The sequence below is a fragment of the Schistocerca cancellata genome, chromosome 1 (assembly GCF_023864275.1).
Source record: "Schistocerca cancellata isolate TAMUIC-IGC-003103 chromosome 1, iqSchCanc2.1, whole genome shotgun sequence".
NCBI lineage: Eukaryota > Metazoa > Arthropoda > Insecta > Orthoptera > Acrididae > Schistocerca > Schistocerca cancellata.
The window spans coordinates 1,258,943,845-1,258,955,820 of NC_064626.1; positions in this window are offsets into that span (position 1 = coordinate 1,258,943,845).

Here is an 11,976-nt window from a genome sequence, read left to right on the forward strand (position 1 = left end):
ATCACTATACGGTTGGTCAAGGCAACGGTTCTTCTTGACAAGGGTTTCAAAACATCTTACCGGACTGCGGCACTCAGATGCTTCGTAATTCTTGCCTAACATAATCTCCCGTTTAATAATTTCTTGGATATCTTGTGACCAAGAAAACCTCTATGAATTCTTCGTAACTGCGACAGTTTTCTGCAACTCTACGCATGTGCTATTCTATTGAACCTTCCAGGAATCGACAGAGAAATTCCAATTGGCATGCTAGTGGACATGACTTGGGTAGATCTCTGTCATCCTGGGCCGTTCATGACTTGTCATGTGTCGAATTGTGGTTCTCCCTGAAACGCGACAATTTTTAATTTAGAAAAAAATGCGTGGAACGATCACGTAGATAATGTTGTGGGTAGAGTCAACCAAAGACTGCGATTCATTGGCAGAACACTTAGAAGGTGCATCAGGTGTACTAAAGAGACTGCTTACACCACGCTTGTCCGCCCTATTCTTGAGTACTGCTGTGCGGTGTGGGATCCGCATCATATGGGACTGACAGATGACATCGAAAAAGTACAAAGAAGGGCATCTCGTTTTGTATCATCGCGAAATAGGGCGATTGTGCAACAGACATGATACCTGAATTGGAGTGGCAATCATTAAAACAAAGGCGTTTTTCGTTGCGGCGGGATCTTCTCATCAAATTTCAATCACCAGTTTTATCCTCCGATTGCGAAAACATTCTGTTGGCACCCACTTACATAGCGTGAAATGATCATCACGATACAATAAGAGAAATCAGTGCTCGCACAGAAAAGTTTCAGTGCTCGTTTTTGTCGATCGCCTTTCGAGAGTCGAACGATATAGAGAGGGCTTCAAGGTCGTTCATTGAAACCTCTGCCAGGCACTTTACTGTGAGTAGCAGAGTAATCAAGTAGATGTAGGTGTGATGTGGAAGTAGAAATATTCCCAATTTTGCGCCCCTGGACTTTCTCCAACTTCTGTCGCGTGTGCGCCCAAGACTTCAAGGCCTACCGATCCCTGAATACTGCTGTGTGCTCGTCTCCTGTCATCAAGTTCACGTAGTAATTTTTCCATACGTCTGAGTATCGCGCAACTTTGGTCTGACTCGGTACTTCGTGCACTACGTGCTACTGACTGCGCGCGCTCAGCCGTGCGTCATACCCCGTCAAGCAGGCGCTCCTGCCGTTTGTCGGCCTGTACCAGGGATGTGGCTCCAGGTTGGGTTGCAAAATTTTGACTTCGATATTCCTGGTAACCAACGAACTCGGGCGACGTGCTGTTGCTTTTGGCTGAATTTCTACGCGAGTGAAGCGTTCGCATGGTTATCTCATCCGCCTTCTCATTGAGCTGGGTAGTGAGATGTGATTGTTCGTCTTCGATTTCTAACATTTCTTCCTTCAGCTACTCTCTGTCCCCGTTTTCTGAGAGCAGAAATGGTCTCCTGTATTCCGTCCACTTCGATCTTTCCCTGCGCTGCCTGATCTCTCGCAATTTGGGCATTTTTTCGCCCATCTCGTGCCACTAATCCTGCTGTCCTTGCCTCACGTTTGGACTCTATCTCTACTTCTCGCGTCTCATATGACATTTTCCTAATGTGTTCAACCTCCCCTTAAATTTATTCCTGACCTTATTTACGGTTTCGACAATCTCATCAGCCTTCCTGTGAGTTTCCTTAATTTCTTTCATGACTTCGTACATTCTCTTTTCCTCCTTGTCTTGTCGCTTCTATATTTCCCTAATTTTCAAACAGGGGTCTCCGACCTCCTGTCTTTTGTCTTCTTCTTCCTGTTGTCTTTCTTATATTTTAATTAATTCATTTTTTTATTTCAGAAATTTTGTTTAAGAAAATTCACTGCTTCTTATATATTTTTGGTACTTTTGTTATGATTTCCAGTGGTTTTATTTGTGTTTTAGCTTCAGTCTTTTAAAAGCTGAAGAACATAAATCTTTGGTTTTAAATACCACAGGAAAGCTAGATGTATGTCCCGCAGGGTCGATCTCGCTGGTACTCCTCGTCTGAACTGTTCCACCTGAAATCTCTAAAATGTTTATTTCGCTACGAAGATCGTTCGGCACAAATAGGTTCAATCTTGTGTGGTGTGTGTGGATTGATGTGTCCAACTTCTTTTATCAACGAAAAGTTTATTGCTTCTGAGATATTCTCTCGAAGAATATTGACTTTGAAAAGATGCAGGCTCGCACTATCACCTCCGATCGATCTGCGTCACGTGATATCTGAAGAACGTTTGTCAAATCTATTATAAAACGATAAATACACATCTTGAATGCGTATTACTTTCTTGAATTTTTTTATTGTGCTATCGATTGACTAAATATTAACAATGTAGCTTCATGGCGCCGCACAACTATAGCAAAATCTCTCCAACATAAAACATGTCCGATCTCTTCAGAGATGTCCGATCGCTTCAGAGTCCTCGAATATACATCTTTGGTTACTTATTCCAGAGAGACGCAGACGCACATGATGGACGGTTGACCCTCTGCTGGTGGCGAAGTCTTAGCGCCTCTGGGGCGCTTCTCCTTCTTGCTTGATGTGTTGGTCGGGGAGATGTCATCATGGTTTTGGTCGTGTCTTGGCTTTGTGGTGTTTTTTTTTTTTTTTTTTAAGAGAGATGCGTGGAACGGAACATCCAATTCCCGCAGGCAGTTTATACTACTCTGGTTATTAATAATTATCCATAAGTGAGTCTATATTTTCAACAATTACACAATCCTCACGACAGGTAAGAAACGAAGAGACCATCGCGAGAATTACATTAATGTGTAGAAGTACAGCGGCAGCAAACCTGGGAAGACAAAATGTCAGACTTACTCCTGCAAACATGCGACGAGTGGAAATTAGTCGAAAACATTAGAAAACAACCAACCCCATACACAGCTATCAATGGATCAGGACTAATATTTGACGCACTAGCAAAAGCGGAACTATTTGCCGACGAATACAATCCACAAATGTCTTATCAAGTAACGAACAACAAAACCCTAACAACAGAGACAAAGAATCCGACACCTCCTAAACATTTCCGAAACACACCGTCAACAGAAAGACCTCCACTCACAAGACCAGCAGAAATAAAGAAGTTAATATCGAAAACGAAAAATACAGCACCAGGCGCTGATCTAATATCCAATATTCACTTAAAACATCTAACACGAACAGCAGCAGTTCGACTGACAAGAACAGTCAACAGCTGTTTAATATTGGAATATTTCCCAGACAATTGGAAAACTGCGAAAATAGTACCCATTCCAAAACCGGGGAAAAACTCAGCGGAAGCGGTAAAACATAGACCAGTAAGTTTACCTCCAACACTTGCAAATGTACTTGAAAGAATAATCTTAAAACGTGTACAACTATGTCTCATTGAACACAACATAATGCGCCCATAACAATTCGGCTTCACTTCAAAATTATCAGCAGAGTTAATCCGAATCACCGAATACATCCAACACAACTACAATCTCAGCAAATCCACAACAGCAGTATTCTTCGACATTTCCAAAGCCTATGACAAAGTATGGAAGGAAAGTTTAATAATTGAACTACATCGCACCACACCATTCCAGATTGTTACATAAAAATTATCGACAGCTTTTTGCAAAACAGACAATTCTTTGTTACAATCCAAGGAAAAAGATCAACCACCAAAATACCCGAAGCCGGAATCTCGCAAGGATCAGTCATATGACTGATACTCTTCAATATTTACATCAACGATTTACCTACTTTACCGCACGTAGCCCTGAGCCTCTATGCAGACGACACAGCGTTTCCGACATCCGGACGAAATATTGACCTAATAACAGCAAGAGCCCAACGACAAATTGATATCATGGAAGCATGGACACATCAGAACAAGATCACTTTTAATGCAACCAAAACAACAGCAGTATTTTTCATGATAAAGAGACAACCGAGACTTAGAACGCAAATATAAGTAGCAAATCAAACTATACCGTGGAGCTCGAAGACAAAATACCTGGGAATACAACTTGACCAATCTCTAACCTTCAAAGACGGCACCACAGAACGAAAAAGAACAGCACAAAAAATGATGAAAATTTTAATTCCCTTCTTCAAAAGCAAAGAATTAAATACCAAAACAAAACTCCAGCTACACAAATCCACGATCGTACCAGCAGTATTATACGGAGCGGCAGCATGGGGCACTACCTGTAAAACTAATATCAAACAGCTGCAGATACTACAAAACACATGCCTGAGATGGTACCCCGCTGGACGAGGGTAACTGAAATGCATGTGATAGTCAAGTGGAAATGTGAAGGGACATGTACAGTTCAAAAGCGTAAGGCCGACCTCGTCTGTTGACTGACAGAGACCGCCGAGAGTTGAAGAGGGTCGTAATGTGTATTAGGCAGACATGTATCCACAACATCTCACAGGAATTTCAGACTACATCAGGATCCATTACAAGTGCTCTGACAGTTAGGCGGGAGTTGCTGCTCATAAGCCACACATCACGCCAGTGAATGCCAAACGAGGTCTCGCTTGGTGTGAGGAGCGTAAACAGGGATGATTGACCAGTGGAAAAACGTTGTGTGGAGCAACGAATCACGGTACACAATGTTTCGATCCGATGGTAGGGTATGGGTATGGTGAACGCCCAGTGAGCGTCATCTTCCAGCGTGTGAACTGCAAATAGTAAAACTAGGAAGCGGTGGTGTTATGGTGTCGTCGTGCTTTTCATTGAGAGGGCTTGCATCCCTTGTTGCTTTGCGTAGCACTATCACAGCACAGGCCTGCATTGATGTTTTAAGCGCCTTCTTGCTTCCCACTGCTGAAGAGCAATTCAGGGATGGCGATTGCATCTTTCGAAACGATCGAGCACCTGTTCATAATGCACGGCCTGTGGCTAATTGGTTACACGACAATAACGTCCCCGTAATGGACTGGCCTGCACAGAGTCGTGACCTGAATCATGCGGGATGTTTTGGACTACAGACTTCGTGCCAGGCATACCGACGACAGATATCGATACCTCTCCTCACTGCAGCACTCCGTGAGGGGAGGGGCTGCCATTCCCCAAGAAGCCTTCCAGCACCTGACTCAACGTATGCCGGCGAGAGTGGAAGCTGTCACCAAGGCTAAGGGTGGGCCAAACACCGTACTGAATTCCAGCATTAACCATGGAGGGCGCCACGAACTTGTAAGACATTTTCAGCCAGGAATCCGGATGATTTCCAACGACTTGTACCGAGCGAGGTGGCGCAGTGGTTAGCACACTGGACTCGCATTCGGGAGGACGACGGTTCAATCCCGTCTCCAACCATCCTGATCTAGGTTTTCCGTGATTTCCCTAAATCGTTTCAGGCAAGTGCCGGGATGGTTCCTTTCAAAGGGCACGGCCGATTTTCTTCCCGATCCTTCCCTAACCCGAGCTTGCGCTCCGTCTCTAATGACCTCGTTGTCGACGGGACGTTAAACACTACCCACCTACCTACCTACCAACGACTTGTTGAGCCCATGCCACGTCCGGTTGCTGCAATACGTCGCTCAAAAGAAGGTCCGACTGGATATTAGCAGATATTGCATGAATGAAAATCGAGTGTAATGACTTAAATAAATTTCAGCTTCTGAAAGTATAAACCGAAATTGTTCCCTTAGAGCTGGCGACTACAAGTCTTCGTACAATTAGTATATTTTTCAGAGAAATTGTCGTACGGGAAGATTATACCAACCTACAATCCGTTCGCTAAGACAGTGAGGATAGAACTACAAGGCAGGTGGTGAAGTACTTAGTGTAATATTCGTTGTAGTGAGCCAAATGTTTTGCAAATCAAGCCCCATTAACCTCATAGAACTTTGGAGAGAGATCCAAATGAAAGATAGCAGCCTAAAGTTAACAATATCCCGTTATGTAACACATGATCATTACACTGACTAAACATTGTCAGCAATAGTAATAACAATCATATAGTGTAAATTAAATACCAATGCTCAACTGAGTAAATAAAAAGCTTTAGTTTTCTAGGAAGAGATAGAGAGACAGGTAGGCCAGTAGAATGGCATTTTTGTGTAAATACGCGAGGCAGCGTCTTGGTGCGAGCTGTGCGGCCGTTCAAAATGGTTCAAGTGGCTCTGAGCACTATGGGACTTAACATCTATGGTCATCAGTCCCCTAGAACTTAGAACTACTTAAACCTAACTAACCTAAGGACATCACACACATCCATGCCCGAGGCAGGATTCGAACCTGCGACCGTAGCAGTCGCGCGGCTCCGGACTGAGCGCCTAGAACCGCTAGACCACCGCGTCCGGCTGTGCGGCCGTGAAACAGGACAATACAGCGGATTGTTTTTTGGAGATGCACAGGCGTCGCAACATTTTCTTTGCCGTAACTAAAAATGTTGTTATGCACCGTATCAAACATCATAGAATACAAACACAGCTATTAACAACAGCTAAAAATTGCTAGTTTCTTAGAACCTCTTTTCCTGCTACGAAAATATTAAAATGTTCGATTACAGGCGATTCTTGTTTTAGCATGTTCTCATGGTCAGAAAGGGTTCCCACTCGATAGACCAAGGTCAGAACAACACAGATTTCCTGCAGTGGGTGATGGTAATTTCTAACGTGTAGCTAACGTAGAGCACTTGCCCGCTAAAGGCAAAGGTCCCGAGTTCGAGTCTCGGTCGGGCACACAGTTTTAATCTGCCAGGAAGTTTCATATCAGCGCACACTCCGCTGCAGAGTGAAAATCTCATTCGTGTAGCTATCAGTTTGTAAGGATCTGTTTCTGGAGAACATTGTTGCTTTTCAGCGGACAAGAACGTCAAGGAACGGCTACAAACAGTTAGAGACTATCTCCACCGCGAAAGTGATGTAGTCATGGCTGTTACTGATGTCGTCTGAGAACTCTTCGCTCGCATCTCGTGGTCGTGCGGTAGCGTACTCGCTTCCCACGCCCGGGTTCCCGGGTTCGATTCCCGGCGGGGACAGGGATTTTCTCTGCCTCGTGATGGCTGGGTGTTGTGTGCTGTCCTTAGGTTAGTTGGGTTTAAGTAGTTCTAAGTTCTAGGGGACTGATGACCATAGATGTTAAGTCCCATAGTGCTCAGAGCCATTTGAACCATTTGAGAACTCTTCTATTTTTTCACAAGCGTATGGCCAGACATCGAACGTGTCGTTTATATAACTGTAAAAGGAACCATGATTTTCATAAGAGTCCACGGCTATGTCCTGTAAGTATTCCAAGTCGGCTGTAATTGAGGCAGCCAGCTTCCCGTCGCGACACCATCCATTCGGTTCAATTATTCTATACGTTTAAAAACTATGATGACGGGAGAGGGTGTGTAACCAAATCCACGACACTTGATGCCGCTAGAAGCTCGAGAGAATTTTATCAGTACATCTACATCTACATACATACTCCGCAATCCACCATACGGTGCGTGGCGGAGGGTACTTGGTACCCCAACTTGCATCTTCTCTCCCTGTTCCACTCCCAAACAGAACGAAGGAAAAATGTCTGCCTGTATGCCTCTGTACGAGCCCTAATCTCTCTTATCTTTGCGGTCTTTCCGCGAAATATAAGTTGGCGGCAGTAAAATTGTACTGCAGTCAGCCTCAAATGCTGGTTCTCTTAATTTCCTCAGTAGCGATTCACGACAATAACGACGACTCCTTTCCTCCAGAGACTCCCAGCTGAGTTCCTGAAACATTTCCGTAACACTCGCGTGATGATCAAACCTACCAGTAACAAATCTAGCAGCCCGCCCCTGAATTGCTTCTATGTCCTCCCTCAATCCGACTTGATAGGGATCCCAAATGCTCGAGCAGTACTCAAGAATAGGTAATTTCTAACGTGTAGGTACCAGTTTGTAAGGATGTGTTTCTGGAGAACACTGTTGCTTTTCAGAAGGACGTCAAGGAACGGCAAGAAACAGTTAGTCTCTATCCCGCCGCGAAACGGATGTCGTCATGGGTGTTACTGATGCGGTCTGAGAACTCTTCCATTTTTTCACAAGCGTATGGCCAGACATCGAATGTGTCGTTTATATAACTGTAAAGCGAACCACAACCGAAACGTTCCGATCTCAAAAATAAGTTAATCGAAATCTGTCTTGAGAGTTAAAGATGCAGAAGGACAAAAACACACAAAGGGAGTGACGCGGAAAGATAAGTACAAAAGTTGCAAAATCTGTAAAAAGAGTGCAACAGATTACAAAGTGTTTATTTCATGTTTATTTCATGAAGAGTATGTATCGCTATACGTCGACCGCCTGTATGCGGCCTCGGTCGAATTGTAGGATCATTTCACTACGGTCTACGCGACGTAGCATTTGGCCCTATATCGCCAGAATTTCACAACGAATTTGTGTACAAGTTAGACATATTGAGGCCAAGAATCAAACTGTTCCGCGTATTTCATCTTTGACGTAATAAGGCCATTGCTCCACTACTTCACTCAAACCTGTAGATGCACCTGTTATCGGTACCGCAGAAGAACTGCGACTACCGGAAAATGTACTCTCTGACAACACATCAGCCGCGCGGGATTAGCCGAGCGGTCTAGGGCGCTGCAGTCACGGACTGTGCGGCTGGTCCCGGCGGAGGTTCGAGTCCTCCCTCGGGCATGGGTGTGTGTGTTTGTCCTTAGGATAATTTAGGTTAAGTAGTGTGTAAGCTTAGGGACTGATGACCTTAGCAGTTAAGTACCATAAGATTTCATACACATTTTTTTTAGCAATACATCAGTCTTGTTGCGCGCTGGTCTTGGCGTGGGACGACAAAGCCACTACCTATTTGGTATGAACTTCATCACGGTAATTTTTACAATAACCGTTTTACAAATACCCAACTTAGTTCCATTTGGACAAAACTGTATCCCTTAGTATTTTCAAAAATAAAAAGATTACAATACTCGTTTTCCGTGAGAAACTCAAGTCATGTTCCGATCTCAAAAATAAGTTAAACGTAATTTGTCATGAAAGAGTTAAACATGCCGAAGGGTAAAAACACACAATGGGAATGACGCAGAAAGAGAAGTACAAAAGTTGCAGAATCTGTAAAAAAGAGTGCAACAAATTCCAGTGCTTATTTCATGTAACTTTGCATGATATGGCATTTACAGCCACTCAAGTAGCCATGCCGATTATGGTGCAGCACCAGAAATTTCTAGGTCCGCCCGTTACACGCTGGCCGCGTTATATTGGTTTGGACGTAGGTAGCCGCACCGAACTTGGAACGCAGTAGAATGTGGCAGCAGGCAGCGGGCGTGACGTAACACGGTAGAGCGGAGCTGCACCCAGCCATGCACAAAGCACGGCTCGACAATGACGATGCAAATGGGCGTGGCGCGTGGCTGAGGGTGGTGACGCTGGAGTGACAAACGCCGCCTCTGCAAAGCCGCCAGATAACGGGATTCCAGCGGGCGGCTGACGGATGGCGCAGCCAGAGCGGCTAACAGAGCCGCTGCGAGCCCTGTTATAGCGCCTGGCCTCTGCGGCCGACGTGGATGACGCAAAACGTAATGCATGTACCAGCTGGACGGGAGAAAACCATTTTGTGATCTCTTAAAACGTACACGAGCTCCCGAAAATTTATTTATAATATTTATTGGCGATTAGCAATTTCTTGAAGGTCTTATCGCCCATTTCTTTGACTGTTGATCAGCTGCTTCTTAACGAAAAATGTCGACCAGCTTCTCTGGGGCTCTATCTGAATTTATTACTGCTTTGTATTAGTTTCAAGTGTAAGAATTATCGTACAATTAGCTTAACAACTCATGCATCCAAGCTGCTAACAAGAAGAGTATACAGAAGAATGGAAAAGAAAATTGAGGATGTGTTAGATGACGATCAGTTTGGCTTTAGGAAAGGTAAACGCTCCAGAGGGGAAATTCTGGAGTTGCGGTTGGCAATGTAAGCAAGTCTGAAGAAAAATCAAGACAGGTTAATAGGATTTGTCGAAATATAAAATGGTGCAAGATGTTCGAAATTCTGAATAAATTGGGTAAGCTATGGTTCAAAATGGCTCTGAGCACTATGCGACTTAACTTCTGAGGTCATCAGTCGCCTAGAACTTAGAAGTAATGAAACCTAACTAACCTTAGGACATCACACACATCCATGCCCGAGGCAGGCTTCGAATCTGCGACTGTAGCGGTCGCTCAGCTCCAGTCTGTAGAGCCTCGAACCGCACGGCCACAAGCTATGGGAGGGACGGGTAATATACAGTACGTATAAAAGCCAAGAGAGAATAGTAAGAGTGGACGGTGAAGATAGAAGTGCTCAAATTACAGAGGGTGTAGGACAGGGATGTAGTCTTTCATTCCCTGCTGTTCAGTCTGTATATCGAAGAAGGAATGACAAAAGAAAGATTCAAGACTGGAGTTAAAAATCAAGGTGAAATAATATCAATGATACGATTCGCTAATTACATTGCTGCCCTGAGTGAAAGCTAAGGAGAATTACATGATATATTAAAAACCTAAAAACCCGCCTCGATTGCGAAAAAAGCACCTACTGTTAACACTTAACACTAGGTGCTATTTTCGCAATCGAGGTGGGTTTTTAGTTTTTTAATGTATTAACCAACGATTGCTGACGCGCTGCGATGTTGAAGGTTCTAGAATTACATGATCTGCTGAATGGAATGAACAGTCCAATGACTACAGAATATGGACTGAGAGTAAATCAAAGAAAGACCAAAGTAATGAGAAGTAGCAGAAATGAGAACAGCGAGAAACTTAACATAAGAATTGATGGTCACAAAATTGACGAAGTTAAGGAATGCTGCTGCCTAGGCAGCAAGATAACCAATGACCGACAGAGAAAGGAGGACATCAAAAGTAGAATAAATCTGGCAAAAAGAGTATTTCTGACCAAGAGAAGTCTGCTAGGACCAAACATAGGCCTTAATTTGGGGATGAAATTCCTGGGAACGTACGTTTGGAGCACAGCATTGTGTGGTAGTGAAACATGGACTGTGGCGAAACCGCAACGGCAAAGAATCGAGGCTTTTGAGATGCGGTGTTACAAAAGGAATGTTGAAAATTAGGTGGACTGAGAAGGTAAGGAATATGAGGAGGTCCTGCGCATTATCGGAGAGGAAACGGAGATGCAGAAAACATTGATAAGGAGAAGGGATTCTACCATCATAAGACTCCGCTTCAATCATGCCTCTTTCCCACAGCATCTACATCGGATCAACGTTTACAGTTCACCAGCATGTGAGTGTGATCCTGAGTCGGAAGCTGATGTCAACCACATCTTATTTATGTGCCCCAAATTTTACCGTGGACGGTTGGTCTTTTTGAAGATATTGCTGAGTATGGGCTACCATCTTCCTCAATCAGCTTCTTCTCTTTTGTGTGCTAAAGACGTTCGTCTATATAAAGTGATCGTTAACTTCATCAAGAGTACTGGTCACAATCTGTAGGTTTTAATGGTGTACGTCAATTATAAATATGTCTTGCTGATGAAGATATTTAAGAATTTGTGTGAATTGTACGCCAAGACGCTTTTAATTATTTTCCAATTCAATTCAATTTTTAAAACATTAAGTACAAAACTGTAACCAGTTAAGCTTTTTATTCTTGTAAATATGCATTTCTGTATTTGTTTATTCAATTATGTGTACATTGTCATTGTGTTGCCGATGGCTAAATTGAGTACACACTCAAAGGCCAAACAAAAAAAAAAAAAAAGAAAAAGAAGGGACAGGATGATGGGATATCTGGTAAGACATCGGGAACGATTTCCTTGGTACTACAGGTAGTTCTAGAGGGCAAAAACTGCAGAGAAAGATAGAGATTGGAATACAACCAGCAAATAATTGAGGACGTTGGTTGCAAGTGCTTCTCTGAGATGAAGAATTCGTGGCGCGCCCCATTAAATCAGTCAGAAGATAGATCACTCAGAAATCAAAAGAAAAGTAGCTAGCCAGTTGCGCACATTATTGACGTTGATTGTTTGTTGCAACACTTC